The sequence below is a fragment of the Hakea prostrata genome, chromosome 9 (genome assembly GCF_041222555.1).
Source record: "Hakea prostrata isolate BN-2017 chromosome 9, UWA_Hpros_2, whole genome shotgun sequence".
NCBI lineage: Eukaryota > Viridiplantae > Streptophyta > Magnoliopsida > Proteales > Proteaceae > Hakea > Hakea prostrata.
In genome coordinates this window covers 52,176,940-52,203,175 of record NC_142608.1, presented here as the reverse complement: position 1 = coordinate 52,203,175, position 26,236 = coordinate 52,176,940, and the positions used below count along the sequence as shown (strand labels likewise).

General features: G+C 38.3%; 2 pseudogenes across 1 annotated transcript; one reads left to right on the top strand and one right to left on the bottom strand.

Moving 5' to 3' along the window:
• The window catches only part of LOC149005493 (thiosulfate/3-mercaptopyruvate sulfurtransferase 1, mitochondrial-like), a 148,623-nt pseudogene that overhangs the window by 21,026 nt on the left and 101,361 nt on the right, over positions 1-26,236 (bottom strand).
• LOC149005500 (disease resistance protein RUN1-like) lies at positions 7,144-12,398 on the top strand (annotated as a pseudogene). Its single transcript, XR_016175459.1, has 6 exons — positions 7,144-7,747; positions 8,083-9,223; positions 9,528-9,827; positions 9,932-10,650; positions 10,908-11,487; positions 11,585-12,398. The product of XR_016175459.1 is annotated as a disease resistance protein RUN1-like (transcript).

The following is a 26,236-nucleotide window of genomic DNA, read 5'->3' as shown; positions in this document are numbered from 1 at the left end:
ACAAGCATTCAAAAACTCAAATCAAATCGAAAACCTAAAGAACCATAAGTAGGTCTTCTCTGAAATTTATCAAGAAAGAAAAGGCAGAATAAAGTGAATGTGGGAACAGTCTAAAGCAATAACAAAAATAGGGTTTAGGTCTCTTTTGAATTGAGGATCTCTCTTCAAGGATCCACTAATGGCAAAAAATCAAAAGGAGATGAACAAAACAAACGGAGGAGTGAACTAACCTCAAAAACCTTAGTTGGAACACAGAAGGCTCTCTAAACGATCTTCGCAATATTCTCCCTCTTTGCCACGGACTCTCTAATGGCTTAGGAGTGAAATAACACGTTCTAGGTTAAATCATTAAATAGTGGTTTTGAAACGCTAAAATACCAAAACTGCCGTTTTTCATCCGTGGGCACTAGTATGGGTTGCCCGGGAGACCCATACCCAACCGACCGATACCCCTGGAATTGCTCCAGCAGAAATTTCGAGGGTAGTTAGTCCCTTGGCTCTTCTTCAACATTTCAGGGAACTTTCAAAAGTGTTCAACGAACTTTTAATTCACTTTCCATATCCGTCAGCTTTCAAGTGAGATCTTCTTCCAAACTTCAACAATTCTCCAGCTTCATCATCTTCACCATCTACTTCCATTGGTTCAGGTTCCAATCCAATGGTCTCTCTCTGGATGGCCCAAAGTTGCCCTCTACCTGCGCTTCGGGTTTTCGGACCTATAATATGGATTTCTAGGTTAGGATCATATGGGATTTAACAACTTGGAAAATTGTTTTCCTGTTGTAGGGAACCCCAATGATTGAAGGTATCCTCTTTAAATTTGATGTGCACATAGATGATCTAAACTTTGAAGACTTCGCCAAGATGCCCCATTTTAAGGTTTCTCAAAGTTGGCATGAATAATAATAACAACCTTAATGGGGACTTCTTGCATCTTCCTTCTCAATTAAGATGGTTTAGTAGGTGGTATTGCCCTTTCAAAACCTGCCAACCAACCTTTATCACGAGGAGCTAGTTCATTTTGACTTATCATGGAGTGGTATCAAAATAGCTTGGAATGATATACCTCAAAGTAATTACAAGGTATAGTAAACATGTTCTTATTTTCCTCACTTGTTTCATTACATTTTAAAATGGATCGATATTTTGTATCACCTCTTCGTCTGATAGAGATTTGAACCAGAATACAAGGGCAAGTCTGGTAATTTTTAGAATAATCATAATGGTAGTAATGCATGTTTCTAGAATTGTTGAAATTGCACAGGTGCCACCGATTAACAGGGCTACCAGATTTGTCAAAGTTGAAAAAATTGAGGTCGTTATGTGATCGTGTCGCTAACCAATCAAAAATAAAATCCTATACTAATCTAGCAAGCAGAAAGTACGGGGTCGAACTATGGGGAACTAAAAGGCTAAGTCACTAAGATTGAATTCAACAAAACTAAATTTAAACTAAATCTACTAATTAATGCAAAAACGTTAACTATGAATATGTGAAGATCTTTGGGATTTCGAATCCCCAATGCTTTTCCCTAACCGATATAACTCTATACTTCAAAGCAAATTAGGGATGGTCTTCCTAGATATGCTCTATCTTCGCAAGACTATCATCCTTCGCCGAAGCTTGGCACGCTTAGTTCGCTGAGCTATAGAACATCTTTAACCAAACTCAAACACAATCAACTAGAAGATATAGAACAATCAAATTAATGAAATAAGCATGGTTCATCTACATCCCAAAGAAAAGGAACTAGCTACTCATTATCATAAAGTTCATAAGAAAAATAAAGATGAAACATAGGGAGAGAGAGAGAGAGAGAGAGAGAGAGAGAGAGAGAGAGATGTGGTCTTCTTCTTCAGCAATGCGAGAGATGAGAGCCGCATTCGCCGTCTTCTTTTCTTCTCTGTGGCTGGCTTCTCTTTTATGTCTCCCGCACACAATGAATCCCCTCTCTTTACTCCTATATTTGACCTTTATTCGTTCGAATTTCGGAAAAACTGAAAACTATAAAGTTGTAGATATTTTCAATATCGTTCCATAGCATCTTAAATCACCACAATCCAAGCTCATACGAGAGAGATATGCCCAAAATACTGAAGGTAGGTCTGTTTACCCTATTTTCAAATTTATTACCAATTTTGTTCCTTAGACCTCCACCTATTTCCAATTTGGCTAAGATCTCACTTTTCATGATTTTTTGGGCAGCAAGATTGAATGCCATGATTTAAAATCCACCAATATCTAATATATTTGCCAACTTTACTCCATATTATCTCTAATATCCAAAATCACCTTATTCCTGAAAAATACACAAAAATACTCAATTAGCTCTCTTTAATAATAAGTATGGGGAATTAAATCAAATAAATAATGATAAACGCATGCTTATCATTATGCATCCCTTTGAAAGACTTGGAGGAAATTCATGGATTGGAAGGAAAAAAGTCCTTGAAATACATTTGTATGTTGGGTTGCAATAAGATAATAGAGTTACTGAATTTGTCTAACTTGAAAAAACTGGGTGAATTGCACATCAAGTGTGAAAATCTAGAGATAATCGACAGCGTCAAAGGGACAGAATCATTGGAATTGTTGGGAGTGCGTAGTTGTTGTGAAACCTGAAAAAAGCTAAGTGTTATAGAAATTGGAAATTGTGGGGAACATAGAGGAAATTCATAGCATCCAAGGAATTGAATCTTTGGAAGAGTTGAGAGTGGAAGGTTGTCACAAATTAAATGTGTTGAAACATACACAAGTTTTTGGCTGTTAAATTATTCACATTACCATTCACGTGAACAGTATTATGCCAGTGATGCTAATCTACTTTCTATTTCTAATGCAGAATTCTTGCGACACAAGTTTCGAAAATTTCTAGAAAGCATAGCTTATATTTTGGTAGTAGTTTCTATTTTCAGAACTTTTTATTTTAGGAGCTAGAAAGTTACTAAAGCTGTACTTTTTTTATTTCTTTTTTCTAGAGGACAATTACTTGTCTCTCAAGCTGTATTAGATTCATTATAAATTATAAATAAAAGGGCTATCTGGTAATTCTTCTTCTCTCTTTCCACTATTCAAGTTCAATTGTTGTTTTGATTATTTAAAACTTGTTTTTTTAACAAAAAGAATTGTCTAACATGTCCAACCTGAAAGTATTGAATTCCCGATACATTAATGATTGTGTAAGTCTAGAGAAAATTCACTACATTGAAGCAAATTCTTTAAAAGTGTTGTGGTACAAGGTTGCTACAAAGTGACAAAGACACAAAGGAAGATACACGGGCAGGTACTAAATTTTTTCTATTTTTTTTCTCTACAACACTGAATGAAAGAGTCTAATGACCTCCTTCACTCTATGTCTAAAACTAATGATCTGCAACCACTATAGACCAAAATGCAGAGAAGATTGAGTGGTTGGAAAGCCATCTCTTTAACTTTTGCTGGGAGAAAAATTGTTGTGAAATCCCAATCAGTATTATCTGCTTTGCCTATTTATCACATGCAGTATTCGTTGTTTCCCAAGGAAATCTACAGAAAAATGGACTCTTTGTGTCATAGATCCTGGCTTGGGCATACTGATTCAGGTAAACATCTCAACCTTATAGCTTGGGATAAGTGTTGTATTCTTAAAGAGAATGGGGGATTGAGTTTCAAAAAAACTTGAGGATGTTAATCCCACCCTACTCCTTAAGCAAGGGTGGAGGCTGATTCACGAATCAGAATTTGTGTGGGCTAAGTGCCTTAACGCTGCATACTTTCCCAAAACCTCTATCTTTGATCCCCAACACTTCTCAAAAGAATGGCTCTCTTGTTTGGAATGGGTTGAGGAAATTTTTTCCAGATCTTGCAGGGATGGTCTTTAGGAAAGTGGGGAATGGATATAACACTTCCTTTTTGTTTGATCCTTGGGTGGAATCAACTCAGAACCACATTGTTGGTGAGCTCAATCTTCATTTACAACCTAGGAATGTTAGTTTGGCTGAGGTGATACAACGAAGATCTTCTTTGACAGAAGAAATCAGGTCATCTTTCTTAACCTAGTCTCGCTTGACCATTGATAGTATCTCTCTAAATCGAAATTTGGACTGCTAGGTTTCACAACTCTCTGCGAATGGCTGCTTCACTACTAAACTAGCTTACAATAGAATATTGAATCAAAAGTATGAAATTTGTAGTAATCCCGATAGAACATGGTGGGTTTTCTTTTGGAAGTTAACCATTCATCTTAAGTTTAAACTTTTTTTGGGCACTGTTTGCATGCAGGGGTCCTTGTTAAGGCACTCATCGGTTGATGGACAACAATCCAATATGATTGTGCTCTATGTGGCAAATGCAAGGAGACGCTATGGCATGTGCTTATGAACTGTGAATGGAGTAGACGCATTTGGGTTTCTAGACCATTAGGCCTTAGAATAGATCATTTCCATCACTGTAACGTTATGCAACTTTGCTTTTTTTTTTTTTAATTAGTCTGGACTTGATAAACCTATGCTTAACTGGGTTTTCAACATTCTTATTCTCACCTATAATACAATCTGGTCTTTTCATAATGAGACTGCTTTTAATAATACAAATCCAAACCCAATTAAAACTATTGAGTTTATAAATAAATGGTATTCTTCTAATATGCACATACACCGATTAACTTTGGAGTGGAAGGACAAGGAGTTGGTCTTAATTACCCCAAGTTGTGCATTTGTAAATCTCTCATTAATCAGCAACAATGCAATGATTCAATTTTAAATTATGCAATGAAGCGACAACACAAAGAAAAAAAGATTGGATGTATATGCAGACTGCTTGAGAGAGACACAATCACATTCCTTGAATGGAGAAGCATGGATGGCACACAACAAAGGCAATGTTAGATGAAATAGGATGTGGATTAAACAGAAGGGCCAAGAAGAATATTAAGATTCACAAAATTTGGAGCACTGATAAGCAAATGGATCACCTTCTTCCGCGACCAATCTCGACACCATGGCATACACAACACATCCCTCAGCTCCATTACTCTTCTAAAACATTTAGAAGACACAAAAATTACACTTTTCTAGGACCTTAATATTCAACTCTGGCCAGAAGAAATTGCGGCAATAGGGCCTAAATGCACAAATTTAGAGACAAAGATTATAACACCTCAAAATAATATTTGTAATACTATCTTTAATTCATTTAATGTTTTCTTTTCAACAAAAAAAAAAAAAAAATGAAAGAGTCTTGCTATAATAAGTTGAGTTTTACGGAAGATGAGAACGGTGTAGCCAGTGGCTTAGTTAGTCAAGATTGGAGATATGACGTTGCTGTGACAATAGCAAACCGGAGGCTAGAGGAGTCAACTCAACTCCTAACGATATGGGCTGTTCATTTCTAAATGGTTTTTAATTCTGATCATTGGATGATAATATACTACGTATCATAATGATGAGCTAAATATGGAACCCACAATATATTTTATTTATATATTTTTTAAATATTTATAGGTGAGTTCTACTCGTTATTGTGTGATTTAAAACAGAGAGCACATTGTTCGCAATGTATTAAATAATATAGGCACGTTGAGAGTTTTGTGACATATGACCATTTTAGTGCGCTTTTGCTTCAGTGCAGCGGCTGCATGTACAGCCAACATCTGGATGGGCAGCTGAACTCTCACCTTAATCCGAGCCATTTAATTCAACGGCTCAGATGTTGGATAGGTGTACGGCTGCCCATCCACCCGTTGGCTGCAGGTGCAGCCGCTGCACCCAAGCAAAGCCCTATACGGGGAAAACATTACTAACATGGCAAAAGGTGGTATGTTAAAGCGGTTAAAGATCCAACTTCCCTAGGGGAGGTCTTGGATTAACACCCACTCGGCGGCGTTAATATAAAAAAAGCTCCCGTGAGGATGTAAATTACCCAATAAGAAAAATGAAAAATAATAAGTTTTCCTATTCTAAACGTGTTTGAAACACCTTCTCATTTTACTTTAACCAACCCTCTTTATATTTTTCTCTTCGAAGACATGGTATTGTTTCGGGAAGAAAAAAAACCGGTGAAGTGATTAGTCTTTTACTAATCTCTATAAAATTAAGATTTATAGGCATTTTAGTCTTAAAAGTAATAAAAACTGTACCACTAGAATAACCATTTTAACAGAGTGAGGTGTATGTTATAAAAGCGCAAGTGTGTTTCACTTGCCTAATAAGAAATAACAAGTTGCACCTCACAGTTTAACATGGAAAATTTTTAATCTACAAAGATAGAGGATTATATATGCTTTCTTCATTCCTTTCAACAATGTATTTAGGAGAGAAAAGCTTATGTCTAGTTCACCTTATCGATACTCAGAATTGAATTTCTTTTTTAAATATGTAGTAGAGAGGTATAAGAAGAGCACAACTGTCTCTTTTATTTTGTTGTGTACGTGAGGGGAACCAGAGCATAATTGATTTGAACTCATGGAATAGTAGACATCTCCACACCATTGATATAGTAGGAGTCTCACCTCATCCATGGTCTTGGAGGTGAGACCCCATCATATCAATGGTGTGCAGAACCATCCCTTCTCTCTCCCAAGGTAGTAGAATCAAATTCATTGCCTACCTCATACATTTCTCTTACCATTATTAATTTAATTATGTATAGATTTAGAGTAAACAAAACTTTGGACGAGTACAGAACTAATCTTGAATTTTGAAACCCTGCAGATACTACTCATTTGACGATTCTATCAGACCTATATTAATCAATGTTGTGAGTTTGGTTAATTTCTTTTTGTATTCGAATCCCCTCAGGGCTAGAGGCAAATTCGTGCCCTTATATTCAAACTCAATTCGAAAAAGAAAAAGAAAAAGAAAAAGAAAATGTCTTAGTACAAAATTACTCATAAATTACTTTTTTCTGCAATTGGTAATTAGAGGCGGGCCTATTTTTAATTTAGAGCTTACCTCGAATCTGTCGCTTGGCAAGTTGGTAATTGGGGAAGTTGACTTTTAAAGAACCCATGTGCCAGCAGCACGTATTGCTCGTGATTTTGAATCTCAACCATCAACTGGGTATTGAAAAATAATTTGTGATTTTTATTTTATTATTATTATTATTTCTTTGTATACCAGCCAATCAAGCAGGAATCCATTGCGATTTGCATAATAAACAATTGATGCAGGAAACGTAATTTGTATACCCAAGAAGAAGCGATCAGCTCCTCAAGCTTAATTTACAAGAAAAGGAAAAAAGAGATCGAAGCACCAAATACTCCTCTGCAACTGCAACTTAATGGCTTCTTCATCTACTTTGTCCCGTCGACCTTCTTCTTATGATGTGTTTATCAACTTCAGAGGCCCAGATACTCGGAAAAACTGTCACTTTGCTTTCCAGAGCACTAATGAGAGAAAAAATCCATACCTTCATAGATAGTGAAGAACTCTGGGAAGGAGAAGAGATTTGTCCCTCTCTTTCGAGAGCAATTAAAGGGTCTGAAATCTCCATTCCTATCATCTCCAAAAGCTACGCACATAGCAAATACTGTCTCTTGGAGCTTGCTGAGATTTGGGAGTGTCATTTATCTCAAGGTCAGACCATTCTTCCCGTATTCATTGATGTTGAGCCACGAGATGTTCGACATCAAACCGGAAGAAGCTTTGAGGGACCATTTCAGGAACATCAAGAGAAGTACAGCTCTGAAGATGTTGAGAGATGGAAAAAGGCTTTGACAAAGGTCGGGAATCTCAAGGGATGGACCCTTGAGGGAAATGCAACTACAGAGTAAGTCTTGCTCTCTTCATGTGTACGTGTCATATTTTTAACTTGAGAAGTTACCCTCTTCTAGCTGTTTATCAAATTAGAACCGTACAATTCCTATAGTTTCCTTTCTATACGTGGGGGACGTAGTTGTGAGATAAACGGGAACAATAAACAATACAAACACACCATTACCTTTGCTTTGTAACAATATTAGATTTCTCATGTTTGTACTCGTTACTGTCATTAAATTGTTGCTTATCATTTTCAAAGATTAAGGAATTTATTTATTCTTTTTGCAGAGATATGCATATTCTTATTTATTGCTCTGATTCACTCTTTACTCTGAGAAATTGTAGGGATCAATTAAATATAGTTGAGTCAATTGTTCGTAGGGCTTCGAGAGAACTAAATAACGTCCCGCTGAATGAATGTAAACATCCTGTTGGAATCAATTCACATATTGATATCCTACTTCCTATGTTAAATATTGGTTTTGATGATGTAAGATTTGTGGCAATCTGTGGGATGGGCGGTCTGGGAAAGACAACTATTGCAAAGGCTGTCTATAATCGCATCTTTACCAGCTTTAATGGGAGTAGTTTTCTTGCTAATGTGAGAGAAGAAGCTTCACAAGGCGATCATGGATTAGTTTCTCTTCAAAAGCGGCTTCTTAAAGATATCTTGGGCAAGGAACAAGACATTAGCGGTGCTTCTCAAGGATCAAAAATGATAGAAAAAAGACTTCAAAGAGAAAAAGTTCTTCTCATTCTTGATGATGTCAATGATTATACACAACTTGATGCATTAGCCCGTGGTATCAATTGGTTTGGTGAAGGCAGCAGGGTTATCATTACAACTAGAAATGAGCATTGTTTGATTGTAAATAAAGGTGATAGAGATATTAAAATATATGAGCCTCAGGGACTAAATTCTGAGAAGTCTCTTCAGCTCCTTGGTTTGCATGCATTTTCAATGACTAACCCTCCAAATGATTTTACTCAGCTAATGCATGAAGTCGTGTGCCATGCTGATGGGTTACCCTTGATCCTAGAAGTGTTGGGTTCTTTTCTTTGTGACAAGAGCAAAGAAGAATGGGAAACTACATTAGGTGGATTGAAAGATATCCGTGATAACAAGGTCTCTGGAATGTTGATAAAAAGCTATGAGGATAAAGTATTTGCAAGGTTGATGATCAGTTACAACCAATTAAGTGATAATGCAAAAATCATATTTCTTGATATTGCATGCCATTTCATTGGAGACTACGTAGATCACAGAATTGACTTGTGGGAAGCTTGTGAATTGTATCCAAGATTAGCCATAAAAGAACTCACCCAAATGCACCTCCTGAAGATTATTGATGAGACGATGAGCATGCATGATGAACTTCGATTTATGGGGACGAGAATTGCCTCGATGAACAGCAATGGGGATCATTCGAAAAGTACAAGATTGTGGTCTGATGATGAGATCTTAAAAGCAATTGGAAAAGACAAGGTGAGTGTCATCCTTTTTTCTAATTTTTTTTATTACAAATAATCATTTAATTAATCCTAATAATAGAATATCACTCCATCTGATGGTCAAAGATGGGCAACAAACACAGGCAAGGGTTAAAGTCTAAGCAATAGCACAAAAATACGAAGATTGAGATAGCTTTGATCTATACCTTGTAAGATGTAGGACAATATGGAAGTTAGGCTAGCACCGTTTTAAACAAGATTTTACATTTTTTTTCTTGGGGGGGAGGGGTATGTATGCATCAAAATTTTCTTACTTTAATACTATTTTTCTGCTACAGGCCACTCGAATGGTTGAGGGTATTCTCCTTCATGATCAAATGCAGGTAGATGATTTAAGCTTTGATGACTTTGCAAAGATGCCCAATTTGAGGTTTCTCCGCCTTCAATATATGAGCAATGTCAGACCCATTACTGGGGATTTTTCGAATCTTCCTTCCCAAATAAGATGGTTAGATTGGTGGGACCTTAATTTGAAAATTCCGCCAACCAATTTTTATCATGAGGAGCTAGTTCATCTTAACTTGTCAGAGAGCGACATCAGCCAAGCTTGGAATGATGGACCTCAAAATAATAAAAAGGTAGAATATGATTGTAATTTTATCTCTTCAATTGTTTGATTATCAATTTATTTTTTCTTGAATTTGAAAGACTGCTGTTTTATATGTATTATTTTGTTTGACAGCGGTTTCGAAAATTGAAGGTTCTTGATTTGCACTACTCCCATCATTTCTCTGTCTCTTCCAACTTCTTCAAATGGTTTCCTTGCTTACAAAGATTAGACCTCAGAGAGTGCAGTTCTCTTTTGCAACTACCAGAGAGCATTTGTCAGATGGTTTCTCTCAAATACCTCATTCTCAGTGGTTGTGAATCTTTCAACAAGTTGCCTAAGTCCATTGGTAATCTAAAACATTTGGTTGAGCTTTTGGTAAGTGGAACAGAGATTGAGGAATTGCCGGATGGTATAGGGCAGTTAGAGAAGCTTGAGAAACTAGATGTTTCAGGATGTGGTAAACTGCTAAGACTACCAACCTCAATGGGTAGAATCAGGAGATTGCCTTGCTTAGACTTGACAGGTACAATGATTTTGAAATTACCAGATGATTTTTCAAAGCTCTCGTCCTTAGAGGTGTTACAAATGAGCATGGCCTCCTCACAGCAAGATGAAATAGGCGACTACAGGATGCTTCAAATCAACGAGAGTAGTTTTCCTTGTCAGCTTCAGAAGCTATATTTGGAAGGCTACATGAACCTTGAATCTCTCCCAAGGCTTCCCTCCACTTTAACTAATTTGGACATTGCGGACTGTAATTCACTGCAGTTAATTTCTAATCTTTCAGACCTGGTATTATTGAAGGAATTAGCAATCTATGGTTGCAAATCACTGGTAAGATTACCTGATTTGTCAAACCTTTCAAGATTGAAGAAATTTTCTGTTACATGTGAAAATCTCAATGAAATTTCTTGCATTGAAGGGACAAAATCCTTGGAAGAGTTGACCGTAACGCCTTTCCCAAATTAACAGAGTTACTAGATTTGTCAAATCTGAAAAGGCTGAGGAAATTACACATCCACGATGCTGAAAACCTAGAGAAAATCCAGGGTTTTGAAGGAACAAAATTGTTGGAAGAGTTGGTTTTGCGGACATGCCCCAATTTAAGAAAGTTATCAGATTTGTCAAACCTAAAGAAATTGTCGAGGCTAGAAGTCTATGATTGTGAAAATCTAGAGGAAATCTGGAGCCTGGAAGGAACAGAATCCTTGGAATATTTGGAAATTGAAGGTTGCCACAAGTTTACACAGTTGTTCGATTTCTCAAACCTAAAAAGATTGAGCCAAATATATATTCGCCATTGTGTAAATCTAGAGAATATCCAGGGCATCAAAGGAGCAGAATCCTTGGAATATTTGGAAATTGAAGGTTGCCATAAGTTAACACAGTTGTCCGATTTCTCAAACCTGAAAAGATTGGGGCATATATCTATTCGCCATTGTGTAAATCTAGAGAATATCCAGGGCATCAAAGGAGCAGAATCCTTAGAATATTTGGAAATTGAAGGTTGCCATAAGTTAACAGAGTTACCTGATATATCATACCTAAAAAGATTGAGCTCTCTATGGATTTCAGATTGTATAAATCTAGAGAAAATTCACTGTTTTGAAGGAGCTCAATCTTTACAAAAGTGTGTGGTCACTGGTTGTGACAAATTGACGGAGACAAGGAGGAAAATATCTGGGCAGGTACTTTTATTCTTCTCTCTTCCTGTAACTTTTTATTCTTTTTCCTTCTGGGGGACACAAATTAATTGATTGATAGGAATTTACAATTCAACTGCAGGGAAGACTTCTTGATGATATTGTCAAAGGCATTGAGGGAAGCAACCCAATTGTCACTGGTGATCGAGGGTCCCCAATTTTGTGTATTGTTTTTGCATCTACATATAGGAAACTGCTGGAACAGCACAATTTTGAGGTTCAAGCTTTAATCCATCGTCAAGGAGGAACAACGTATTACTTTAAACATTCCATTAGAGTTGAGGACCAAAGTGAATTCACCGGTAAGGGAGACATAATCTACATCCACCATTTCGAAGGCTTCGACTGGTTTGGGTTTCCGCTGGAAAGCAATGATGCTATTGAGATATATCAGGTACATGCAGAGGAGATCCCTGTGAAATTTTGTAAGGTGTTGTTTGAAGATAAGGATTCAGAACAACAAATGCCTAACAAACAATCCAGTGCCAAGTTGGTAGCAGATTTCTTCAGATGGTCCGATGAAGAGGAAGAGCGGGGGCTAATGAGGTGTTGGAGTTGGCAAATGTTGTCCTGATGACAAAAACGAGACAGATGCTGGCCCAGAGGCCTGCAATTGCTTTGTTGCAGTGAAAGCAGTTTGGCATTGTTTCTCCAACTATTTCAGTTCTACAGTGTTTCCGTCATGATGTCACCCAATTACTCCATGTGTCCTCTTTTTGGCTTTTATCTAGGGAAATAAATAGAACTTGTGCTTGGCTTTTAGATGTACCTACATGTGGAACATTTTGAGATTAGATATTCTCTTACCACCTTGACCAGTAAAAGAAAATTTGCAAATTTTATATGTTTGTTGATGCTGCAGCTGGGCTGATCAAGTAAAAGGAACTATGGAAGGAAATGTTTGAACAAAGCTAACTAGCTTGAAGCTTTTACATATGAGCAGCTCTTGGGCTGAAGCGAAGTTAAAAATGATGAACATTGATTGAAAACAACTTATAAAATTTCCATTTTTAAGATGGGATATATGTAGAGTTCAGCTTTTGAAGTCTTTTTATTTATAGACCTTGAAACTCAAATTTAGTATTTTCGTAGTAGTTTTCTCTAGGGTAATTTTGGACGATGCCATAATAACTTAAGATAACAAATGGCAAGCACAAAAATGATTTATCATTAAAGTGATTTTCCTTTGACTCCCCCTAAGATTTATCAAGGAAGCTTCAGCTTGCTTCATTGGGGGAAAAGGTAAATCATGTCCTTTTCTGCTGAACTGAAGTCAGATTTTGAACAATGCTTTGACAGAGGTGGGAAACAGGATCAACTCCCCAAGAGATATGCAGGCATCAGACAACCTGCGAAACATGGGCCCAACTATATAAGAACAACGTTGGGTTAAGAATGAGTGAGGCCAACATGAAGCCTGTCCAAAAACCAAAAAGCATATACACATGTATTACATTTGAAAGTTGGCTAGTGTGTGGTGCTTGAGGTCTCAACTTACATTCAAGTTAATCTCAATTTTGTAGATACATATGGTTTCTCAGTAAACTGATTCTAAGTTTTGGTAGTCAAATGAAAATGTGCATGGTATAACACATTCAAAACAAAAGCAGCTATCTATATGAATTTGATCAATTTTCACCATAACCAGCTTCACCAGGATTACTCTGGATTGGATGAAACTCCACATTCCACCTAGTTAAGCATGTTCGAATGCTAGATCAAGATGTTATTTAAACCGACAACTCTTCCAAACTACTCGACCTGTGAAGTGGAGACAGACGGGTGTGTTCCCAAGCCGAAGGAGACCCTACAACACAATCGACCATAAGCACTCTTTTCCAAATGTCATAATCCAGAAGAACACTTCAGCACCTAGCAGATCTATATTCTCTTATTTTAGCTCAGAGATCGCACCAGTGCAAGAACACAAGCTATTACTCTAGTTTATTCAAGGAGATGCTTGCAAACAAAACATAATAATTAAGAATAGAAGTAGAAGAAAGAACAAATATCTGCTGGATGCCACCGAAGAAACTGTCCTCACAACATAAATATGACCATATATATCAGTATTTAGAATTGAAGGAACATATAACTAATCATAAAAAACAAGCTCATGATATGCATAATTAAGAATAGAATAGCATTCTATCTTTTTTTCTTTAATGGGTTAAAAAAACTATCGGGTATTCAAAATAGATGCATCGTCCTTTAAGCTGTCTACTAATAATAGTTTGGCATCTATTATCAGTTTTTTTAATTTTATTTTATTTAAAATAATAGAAAAACCTCCAAAATCCATAATAGACTTTTTATCTATTATGGATTATGATGAGAATTTCATTCTCTTCATTTATGTGCAAGTTTACTTAAAACTTTATAGTTAAGATGAGGGTAAAATAGTAAATACACATTCTTTTATAAAAATCATATTTTTTTCCTTCTTTTCTCACTTGTTCACTATCATTTTTTACAATTTTTTATTTTTTTCATTTCATAATTTATTTTTGACAAAATTCACCAAATTATTTTTCATTCTTTTTTTTTCGGCCAAATAGAAATTCATTGAAATGCCTCTAGATTAAATCTAGAGGAGATAACAGAAGGATTTACAATACACAAAGGAGGCAAATCATTCCAAACTCTACTTAACTGAAGAGCCCTAGTCCCTTTGGCAAGAAAATCAGCATGATGATTTCTAGATCTATTCACAAAAACAAAACGGACAAAATCAAAGCAACCTGACAGCCTTTTAATTTCTTGAACCAGCCCACAACTAACCCAGTCTAAAGACTGAGTTTGGCCATTTAAGGCCTTAATGGCTGGAACGCAATCAGAGTGAAAGATAACCTGCGATATCTGCAAATCAAGAGTTGCAAAAACAACATCCCTAATAGCTTCAAGCTCCATTACAGTTGCTGAAAAACCAAAACAAAAAGATGCTTTTGTCCAAATAAACTGGCCTGTAGGGCTCCATATAATGCAACTTCTCCCCGCCATTTGAGAGAGTCGATCCCACGATGCATCCGTAAAAACTTTGAAGCTGGACCGAGCAGGACTATCTTCTTCATCCAAATCATTTGCATAACCTGAAAATAGGGCTGCACCACAACTGACTCTTGGCTGCTTACATTTTCCTGAAGCCACAGAATTTCATTTAATAATCTGTACATCCAATTAATAGAGCGGGTAAGAGAATGATTTTTCCCGTGAAATAACATTTCATTTCGGTCATTCCATATCACCCAACATAATACACTGCAAATAGTAAAGACAATATCACGTTGATTACATCCATGGAATTTGTAGCCAAAAAATCTAACCAATCATGCATACTATTTTCCACAAATTCTGATGTATCAATCCGTAGCGGGTTAGCCCTCCAGCAAGCTTTTGCATGGTCATAATGAAATAAAACATGCAATACACTTTCAACCTGGGATGTGCATAACAAGCATATTGGCGTCAAGCTACTATTTCTTTCAAATAAGGCTTGTTGGGTAGCTATTCCCTCATGTGCAGCTTTCCACATGAATGTTTTAATCTTGGGTAATGTTTTAATTTTTCAAATTCTACCCCAGTTTATACTTGAAATTGAAGAGTTGGAAAGACCCATAGCAGTGTTGGTATTTTGAATACAATGATATGCTATTTTAACTTGAAATTCACCATTTTTTGAAAAAACCCACACCCAATGGTCCTCTTTGTCCTGTGTCATAATTGGGATTGTTAATATAGCTTTTTTTTCCTCTTGACTAAATAGTGAATCTAAAAGATTGATTTTCCAACTTCTGTTGGACCAATCAATCAGTTCATTGACAAGTAATGGTCCAGGTAGATGTGGAGTTTGCACCGGGTAATGGGAATTCACGAGTGGAATCCAAGGATCACTATAAATCCTCGTTGATAAACCATTTCCAATGCTCCTTAGAAGTCCCCTTTTTAAGACATCCCTTCCTGCTATGATGCTTTTCCAACCCCAAGAGGCTTTTTTTGGAATCTGTGCTTCAAGGAAAGTAGAATCCTTAAAGTATTTGGCCCTCATAGTTCGTGCCCATAATGTATTTGGTTGGGTTAGTAATCTCCATCCCTGTTTGGCCAATAAAGCTTTATTGAAAGAATGGAGATCACGAAAGCCCATTCCTCCATGATTCTCTGAACGGCACAGAGTTTCCCAGTTTATCCATTCATAAATTATTTTTCATTCTTGAGCAATAATGACTTCTTGTATTGATTACTTTTAAGTAGATATAATAAATAATGAGAATTGATAAAATAAATAAATAAATAAAAGCCTTAACTAATGCACTGCATAGATGAAATCAAAGTACATAAAGAAATACTGACATCAATTCAGAGTAATCTTGACATTGTGTTGTTCCATTGGCTGAGATTGTGTATGTTGTCATTGTTGGCAACTAAAATACAATGTGGTCTAAGAGTAGATGACTTGTACTGAAGTGATGCTCCCATAGGAGGCTATGGGCATTTGTTATATTTTTTTAGAAGGTGATTAACACTATTAAAATAGTTTTGAGTGTTTGTGAGACGATTTAAGTGTTTTGGGTGAAGCAAAAATTACTAAGAATGGTAGATTTCATAGGTCATTGAACAAGGGTCACGTCGGATGAATTTTTGAGTAGTCATCCAGTTCTTTTCTGGGTTCAACTAAACTAGAGAAACGTAGTTTATGAAGTCTTCTTTCCGACGCACTTTTCGGATTGTAATTCCGATATCAAACAAGAATGTTATGAGGTTTCTCATGAGACTGTGCGATATGAAAGCAAAACTGGGCATTGTAGAAATAATATGAAATTTGGCTACTGTGATGTAATCTACTTTCAGGGGTTCGAAAATAATTTTTAAGAGTTTGAGGGTCTTTGTGAAATAAGTTTTACATCTCAAGGAGAAAAAGTGTAATTTTGAAAGACTGAATGATACAATCTAATGGTCATTAGAAGAACGTGGATGAAGATTCAATTTTGAGGGTCGAGATTTATGTGTTTGGTTTTCAAGTATCCAAGACAGAAAATATTTTGAAAATGTAGTGCATTACAAAGTATAATGATCAATATGATCATGTGTATCGCAGCTTAAAGGTAAGATTAGAAAAGATTCCATTTGAAATAATCTGGTGAAGGGTATTCTAATCTTACATCACTTAAAGGGTCTGACGGCCCAGATCTCACTCGTCTTTTTAAAGTGGATATCCAACGTTTGTGTGATTAGATTCTCTTTGGGACTCATCCACAAGATCCAACAGTTCCTGTGCATCAACGTTCATTCTTTTCAAAAGTCCAAATTTGAACGAAACAGAGGTAGGTTTTTGGGATTTTTGGCTTGTGGAGACTATGAAAAACGAGGAAGAGAAGCTAAGAAGTAATATGGGTATGGAGAACAAGCTCGGATGCATATTTTGGTGAAAACGTTGAAGAAGAATGTAAGTAATCTATTGTAATCTCCCTCAATTTGAAAAGTTTCACCTTTCAAATAGTTGTTTGTTAGGGTTGAGTTGTTTGAGGTTGTGGCTTTATACTTTGTGGGTGCAAGAGTTCATATTGAAGTGGTTGCTCAATGTTTTGAATCAATTGGGAGTTGGTGCTTGGTGACAGACACTGGGGTGCTTTAATAAGTTGAGTTTATAATGTCACCAATTAGTTAACATAGACAATTACATTTAGACAGACCCATATGCAGGGGCGGACCTACCCCGGGGGCGGGGGCCATGGCCCCCGGATTTTTCAAAATTTTAATTAATCCCTAAAGTTTTGGATATTTTATATTAATTTTCTTCATTTTTTCACTTTTTTTTTCTTGTTACATGTGAAATGTCACTATTTGGTCCCCCCAAATATTGAGAACAACTTTTAAATGTAAAATAATGGGTATAAAAGTCATCTCTAGTTAAAGACTAACTCCTCAATTCCTATTTGTTCTCCCCACTTCTCTCTCACATCTTTTTTTCCTATTTATTCTCATCTCTTTCTATAAACGTGGATTAAAGGAAATTTTTGGAAAAAAAAATCTTATTAGATATTCAAAATGTCATTTATAATTAGAAATTAACCCCTCAATTCCTATATTCTCTCATATCTCCTCTCTCCTCTTTTTTCCCTATTTATTCTCTTATGTTTCTTTTTCCTATTTATTCTTCCCTTTTTATAAGTGTGGGTTAAAGAAAATTTGGGGAAAAAATCTTCCCCACAATTAGGTACTCTTTTTATTTCTCAATTTATTTATTATTTCTCTTTTTTTTAATTTGATTTTATATTCTTTGTTTATTTATTTTGTCTGCAATTTTTGCTATTTGATTTTATATTAAAAATAAAATGTCTATAATTAGTAAGGTAACTAAGTACCATTGGTTGCATTTCTTACCTTAAAAAATTTTTGATTTGCATCTAACATTTTAGGGTTGAAGCCATTTTTTTTTTTTTTTTTTTTTTTTTTTTTTGTACTGATGCTTTAATTTATCTATATCTTGTTGAAAAAAACTATCATTATCAATAATTTACCTATTTTTATCAAATATGTGTGGGCCTCACAAAATATATGTGAGTTTATTCTTTAATATAATAAAATAATTCATACGTGGGACCCTCAATGGGTCTCAAGGACCCATACAATATGTGTAGCAAAAAATCATTGGTGTTTTTTCAATCTAGACTTCCATTCTTCAGCCCCCCCAATATTGAATCCTGGTTCCGCCCCTGCCCATATGTGTGTATTTATGGAAGGAAGACTTGCAGCGAATGTGGGTGAAAGTGGTCAGAGAAGCAACATAGCTACTGTTGATGATTAGGAGTCACCAGTTCTACTTGTTTTTGCATTGACATCTCCAAAACAGTTGGAACAAGTGAAATTGGTGGCTGGTGAGCCGGTAATTATCATGGTTCTATTTGTTGTTTTACACCCAATTCTATGGTATATTTATAGTCCACATGCCTTAATATAAAACTATCAACTCCAAAAGAGAAAAATGAATTCAAAACAATTTTTGTGCTTTCATCGAATTCACTTCATGGTTGCAAAGAATTAAATAACAACGGATATCATTATTCTAAGGCCATGTTTGGCATGAATTTCATTTTTTATTTTTACCTATTTTTTAGAAATCAGTAAAAAAATTTGTTTTAGATAAAAATACAAAACACGATTGGTAATCAGTTCATAAGATAGACTTTTTACTAAAAGATATGTTTGGTATATCTTTTTGTAAAATGTTTTGAAATGCTTTTTTTTTTAAGTCAAATTTGATCTCCTTTTAGGTCCAAAGTTCCCTAGCTTCTCATGAACCCTGTTTAATAGCAACAATTATTTTTTTTTGGTAGAGTAATAGTAACAATTCCATGGTTAAAGAAAACGTTTGTATATACAATAGCTCTAGAGAAAGCGAAGACCTTATCAGTTATCACCACTGTCGTCTATCTTTAAATCCCATAACCGCCGAGCTCATTATGGATAGATCCATCGCAATTAATAGAAACCAACGAGGAATGGGCCAGTTCCATCACAGAGCTTCAAATATCACCATTTTGAAGTTAACCTTAATTCTCCAACAATGGCAGAATTGAAGGCTCGATCTGTTGGTAGCAAAATCTGCAATAGATATTTGCATCTCTAGAAATATATTCTGCGTATCACTAATGACGTGCTGGAGCACATCTGGCGTAGTCTCATATCTACCACAAAAAAAATTCTACCAATTTGTTCATTCATAAATCCTATAGATCAAGTAGCCAAAGGAAAAGGAACAAACATGCCCCCCAACCAAGGGATTGACATAGATCTGAACCAAACTAGCTTGGAATGACATATATACCACAAAGTAATACACATGAAGGAACTTCTTATTTCCTCATTTGTTTCTTTAGATTTTAAAATGGACGGATATTTTATATCACCTCCTTGTTTGACAGAGATCTGAACCAGAATATATATAAGGGTAAAGCTGCTGGTAGTTTTCAGAATAATCAGAACGGGGCAATAATGCATTTCTCTAGAATTGTTCGAATTCCGAAGGTGCCACAGATTAACAGGGTTATCAGATTTATCAAACTTGAAAAAAATTGAGGTCCTTTTGCATCACTTTGAAAAACTTAAAGAGGAAATTCACGGATTAATGGAAGGAACAGAGTCCTTGGAATACAGTTCTATGTTGGGCTGCAATAAGATAACAAAGTTATCGAATTTGTTTAACTTGAAAAAACTGGGCAAATTGCACATTGAATGTGAAAATCTAGAGAAAACCGACAGCCTCAAAGGAACAGAATCATTGGAATTGTTGAGAGTTGGGAGTTGTCACAAATTAACAACACTACCGGATTTATCAAACCTGAAAAAACTAAGGGTCTTAGAAATTGGAGATTGTGGAAGTATAGAAGGAAATTCACAGTATCCAAGGAACTGAATCTTTGGAAGAGTTGAGAGTGGAAGGTTGCCACAAATCAAAAGTGTTGTGGGGAAATATGGTCCCGATCCTCGAGACACCCCCACTCGGGAGAGAGGCACCCCCCTCAGGAGAGAGGCACCCCCCTCGGGAGAGAGGCACCCCCCTTCGGGAGAGATGCACCTCCCTCGGGTTGATGATTCTCTTCCCTCATAAAGGGTCCCGAGTGCCTCACTCGGGACAAATACACCTCTCTTGGTTATCTGATTTCTTCCTTGAAGAAGGTCCCGAGGGCCTCATTCGGGAGAGACACCTCCCACGTGGGATGGCTCACCTCATCCCTGAAGAAGGTCCCGAGGGCCTCATTTGAGAGAGACACCTCCCTCTTGGGCAGGTTCATTTATTCGTCGGAGAAGTGCCATACTTGGGAAAAATATCCAACTCTAGCATTTCTCAGAAGACTCTCTTGACTAAGTCAAAAAGAGTTAGTTACGCATAAACACTCAGCATATCTATTCCGAGAATTGGGGAGGTGAGTCAGCATAACGGCATTATCAGGTGCGACAAAGAAGGAGCCGTTATTCCATTACTCCACTCACTCCTCAACTATCGATCCGGAATCTAAGGAATCGCCGCCTCCAGATAACTTCTATATAAACCTACCTCCAACATGGAGAAAGGTAACGAGAACTTTCATCTGAGTACTTACTCATTATGTTCTTGAGAACTCTCTCAAGAACCTTTATTGTTACCTAGGCTGATTTGAGCGTCGGAGGCGGTTCCCCGGCCAAAACTAGGCCGGACCGTTCTTGCTTTCTTTGTGTGTGCAGGCATCTCAGTTATTCCAACTTGGTTGGAGAGCTCTTAAGGTGGTCATCTCAATATCCGACTCTCGAAGAAGTTCTAGATGCAACAATTTGGCGCCGTCTGTGGGAAACGTCACAAAAAGTCATGACAAGACGTACCACACCTCAGGTGACAAGTTCTCAAATTCTCACTCGAGCGAGAGAAAGGGAGACAGAAAACGGACGTGTTGAAGAGCAAACTCTCCCTTCTCTAGATCGACAAATTCCTATTCTAGAGGAAGGTCAAGAAAGAGTTCCGGAGAATCCCCCATTAACTATTCCAACTCCATTTGGAGAAGGCGGTTCGAGTCAACCTCCAATTCCAGCGACAGTGGCCGATTTGCAGAATATGCAAAGAGAAGTCCAACAACAAATGTTGGAACTCCAAGGAGTTGTTCGAGGCTTAGTCCATCAAATCGGGGTACCATCCGGACCCCCCAGAAATTCCCAAGAGGGACGAAGGCGTGAAGCCGTCCGTCAGACTCGGGATAGGCAACGTCCGGTGAATGAAGAAAGGAGAAATCTCAGAATACCAAGGAGACCAGCCGAACGGGTTGGAGAAAGATCTCAAGGAGTGCATATTGAAGAGCCACGTCCCCGAGAGGATTGGTCGAGGGGAAGTGTGTTCCACCGTTTGGCTGGGCTTAGGCAAACTCAAGATTTACCTAGAAAAGGGCGCAGAAATGAAGGAGTTCGGGAGCAAGAAGGAGAAAGTCACGGAAGAGGCCATTCTAGATCTAATAACCCGAGAGGGTCGGTTAGTCAATATGGATCTTCTCATGGACCAACTTCCCAATATTCTGATCTCGGAAGTGTTCGGTCTCCGCAAGAGCGTCAAGAGGCGCATGGTCTCGGAAGAAGATTAGATGCCATGGAGAGACGGCTTGATGATCGGGACCTCGATGACGACTATGATGTGGTTGATAGAGAACCCTTCTCAGAAGAAGTCATGAGAGCACCTCTTCCACCGAACTTTATCATGCCGACATTCACTCCCTTTGAAGGTAAGTCCAATCCTCGAGAACATATTAGTTATTTTAAATCGGTCATGGCTGTTATTGGCCGAGAAGATGAGCTATTATGCCGAACTTTCCCGGCATCTCTCACAGGCCCGGCGATAAAATGGTTTTCTAGCCTACCGCCAAGATTCATCCAAAACTTTCGAGAACTCGGGAGAAAATTTATTGCCCGATTCCGAAGTTGCATCGGGAGTAAGAAGACAGCGAGATAGCCTTTTTGCCATCGAGGCAAAAACCAAATGAGTCCGTTCGGGACTTTCTTCTCAGATTTGATAAAGTGGCTATTGAAGTTGAAGAATTGGATGATACAGTGGCGTACAATGCGCTATGGAGTGGAATAACCCAAAGACGTTTGCTCGAGGTATTACTCCAAGACAAGCCGAGGACTTATGGAGCACTTCTCAAGAAATGCCAAAAACAAGCAACGGTTGCAGAAGTTATCGAAGCTCGGGAAGAGTCTACGAGAGGCGTGAAGGAAAAGAAGAATTATGGAGAAAGAGGTCAAAATTCAAATGCTTGGGCAAGAGATGACAAAAAGGGAGTTTGGAAAGAAAGACTCGCTAATGGAGACTTTACACCTCTTAATACTAAGAGGTCAGAAATTCTATTACAGATCAGAAACAACGACAACTTGAAGTGGCCGGGCAAGATAAGAGCCCGACCCGAAGATAGGAATATGACAAAATATTGCCGTTTCCACAAAGACTACGGTCACCATACGGATGAGTGCAGAAATCTAAAGATCGAGATCGAGAAGCTCATCCGAGCGGGGCAACTTGAAAAATATCTTCGGAAGAAGCGACAAGATCGAGAGAAGTCCCCACATAGATCAACTAAAAGACTCAGATCCAAAAGTCCCGAGAGGGCAGATAAGAATCCCGAGAAGAAACCCGACACTCGGGAGTTTTCCCCCATTTACATCGTTTTGGGAAATCCGACGGAAGAATCCATTAAGAAGGCGAAGCAAAAGGCACGGTTTGTTGGATCGATGCAATTGCCAAGAAAACGAAGAAATGACCTATGCCCAGATCCAATAACCTTCACCGACGAAGATCTCAAGGGCGTCACTTCTCCTCACGACGATGCTATAGTTATCAAAGTGAAATTGGCAAACCGAGAAGTTCACCGAGTTCTTGTGGACACGGGATCTTCCGCCGACTTACTATCTTATGAAGCATTTAAGAAATTGAAGTTCGAGGACGAGATGATGACTCCAAGCGGGACTCACTTATATGGGTTCGCCGGGTCGTCCGCCATATCCGAAGGGACTATCCAATTGGATCTAAGGATCGGGACCTCCCCTCGGGATGCGATCGTCCAAGCAACATTCATGGTGGTTCGGGACCTTTCAGCTTACAACGTTCTACTCGGGAGGCCAACTCTTAACGCCTTAGGGGCGGTGGTTTCTCCAACACATATGAAGTTGAAGTTTCCAACCACAACGGGAGTCGGGGAGTGCTCTTCGGATCAGCGACTCTCAGGACAATGTTATGTGAATTATCTTAAGAAAGTCAAAAAAGCCGAGAGATCGGGCAATACAATGAGTATTGAAATTCGGGATGATCGGGATGAAGAAGCTATGCGAGAGAGCCGAACCAGTTGAAAAGCTTGAGCGAATTCAACTTCATCCGGATCTTCCCGAAAGAGGGACTATGATCGGGTCCGAACAGCCTACGGAATTCAAGGAAGAGCTCACCGAGTTTCTCCAAAACAACCTAGATGTATTCGCATGGTCGGCCGAAGACATGCCGGAATAGATCGAAGAATTGCAGAACATAGCTTATGGATAAGGGACGATGCAATTCCAATGATCCAAAAAAGAAGGAATTTTTCGCTCGAGAAACATGCGGCCATCAGGACCGAAGTGGAGAAACTAGAGCAATCGGGTTTTATAAAACCCATAGAATGCCCAACTTGGTTGGCGAATGTAGTCATGGTGAAGAAAGCCAACGGCAAATGGAGAATGTGTACAGATTACACGGACTTGAATAAAGCATGCCCAAAGGATTGCTATCCACTTCCTCGGATCGACCTTTTGATCGACGCTACAGTGGGACATGAAGTATTGAGCTTCATGGACGCTTATTCGGGATATAATCAAATTATGATGAATCCCAAGGACGAGAAGGATACGACCTTCATGACGGATCGAGAAAGTTACTTTTATAAAGTAATGCCATTCGGGTTGAAGAACGCTGGGGCCACTTATCAAAGAATGGTAAACAAAGTCTTCAAAGATCAAATAGGAAGAAATATGGAAGTATATGTGGATGATATGTTCATAAAGAGTATCGTCCGAAGAAGTCATCTGGAAGATCTTGAAGAAGTTTTTGATACTTTGAGAACATACCAGATGAGGCTAAATCCGGAGAAATGTGCTTTTGGAGTTTCTTCCGGAAAATTCCTTGGGTTTATGGTATCCCGAAGAGGAATTGAGGCAAACCCGGAGAAAATCAAAGCCTTGCTCGAGATGGAGTCGCCAAGGACGGTTAGCGACATCCAATGTCTAACCGGAAGAGTAGCAGCCTTAAACAGATTTATCTCACGATCGGGTGAGAAATGCTTGCCTTTCTTCAAAGCTCTTAAAGAGCTCGGGAAGGCAAAGGATAACTTATGGACCGATGAATGTCAGCAAGCGTTCGAGAAATTGAAGGAGAAGCTCGGGACCCCACCTCTCTTAGCCCGACCTTCGACGGGAGAACAATTATTCACATACTTAGCCATTTCTCCGGCGCGGTAAAGCGCGGTCTTAGTAAAAGAAGAAGGTACTTCACAAAACCCTATCTATTTCATAAGTCATGTTTTAATAGACGCCGAGACACGATATCCGGATGTGGATAAACAAGCCTTAGCACTTGTAATCGCATCTCGGAAACTCAGACCGTACTTCCAAGCGCATCCAATTGTAGTCTTGACCAACTTCCCGTTGAAGAAGATACTACGAAACCGGACTTAGCCGGAAGAATGGTCACATGGGCTATTGAGTTGAGCGAGTATCAAATTGAGTATAGAACTCGTCCAGCCATAAAGGGACAAGTTCTGGCCGACTTCATTCTTGAGAATAGCATGCCTAGTTCGGGAGTACAAAATTCACCCGGTCCAGAGTTATGGACTTTACATGTTGACGGCTCAAGCAACTCTTCGGGGAGTGGAGCAGGACTAATGCTTATCAGCCCGGATGGATTCACTATTCATTATGCTTTAAAGATTCAACTTTAAAGCCTCTAATAATGAGGTCGAGTATGAAGCCCTACTTAGCAGGACTAAGACTTGCCCGAGCCCTAAGAGTCCGAGAATTGGAAGTCCGAAGCGACTCACGATTGATCGTGAATCAAGTTCGTGGCGTGTACGAGGCAAAGGAAACAAGAATGGCAAATTACTTAGCCAAAATTGATGATTGTCGCCATTATTTCGATCATCTTGAGATAAAGCAAATTCCGAGAAAGGAAAATGAAGTAGCAGACGAGTTATCCAAGTTGGCTTTATCCAAATATTCGACCTTAGGCTCAGCCGTTTATATTGAACAGTTAGAAATTCCTAGCATTCGGGAGGCCGAGGCGATGGATATTGAAGAAGAGCTTAGTTGGATGAGCCCAATTATAGCATATTTGAAGAATGATATCCTTCCGGAAGACGTCAAGGAGGCTAAGGCGGTTAAAAATCAAGCAGCGAAGTTCACCATTATTGAAGAACAACTTTATAAAAGATCGGTCACTGACCTCTTCTAAAGTGTGTTGGCCCTTCTCAAGCTCAATATGCCTTAGCCGAAGTACACGAAGGAATATGTGGAGCGCATATGGGAGGCCGAGCTTTGGCCCATAAAATAATACGCCAAGGCCTTTATTGGCCGACTATTCAGAAAGATGCCGTGGAATATGTCGGAAAATGCAAGCAATGTAAACTTCATGCATCCGTTCCGAAGACTCGGCTGTCCCTCTTACATCTGTCTCCGAGTCCGATTCCCTTCGCCATGTGGGGAATGGATCTGGTGGGAAAGCTCCCTAAGGCCGCCAACAATAGAGAATATTTGGTCGTGGCAATCGACTATTTCACTAAGTGGGTGGAAGCCGAACCTCTCTCATCCATTCTTGAGAAACAAATGGAGAAGTTCTTTCAAGAAAGAATCATCTACAGATTTGGAATCCCAAAGATCCTTGTGACCGACAATGGAAGGCAATTTATCGGAGCCGGCTTCAAGAATTTTTGTGAAAGATATCACATTGAGCATAGAACATCATCCGTGGCGTATCCATGAGCAATGGGCAAGTTGAAATAACCAATCGGACGCTGTTGGATGGAATAAAAAAGCGCTTGGAGACAAGTCGAACCAAATGGGTGGAAGAATTACCAAGCGTCCTTTGGTCATATCGCACCACGGCTAGAACTCCTACGGGAGAAACACCTTTTCGGCTAGCCTACGGCACAGAAGCACTTGTCCCTGTGGAGGTATTGGCAGAATCAAAGAGATATACTGACTTCAA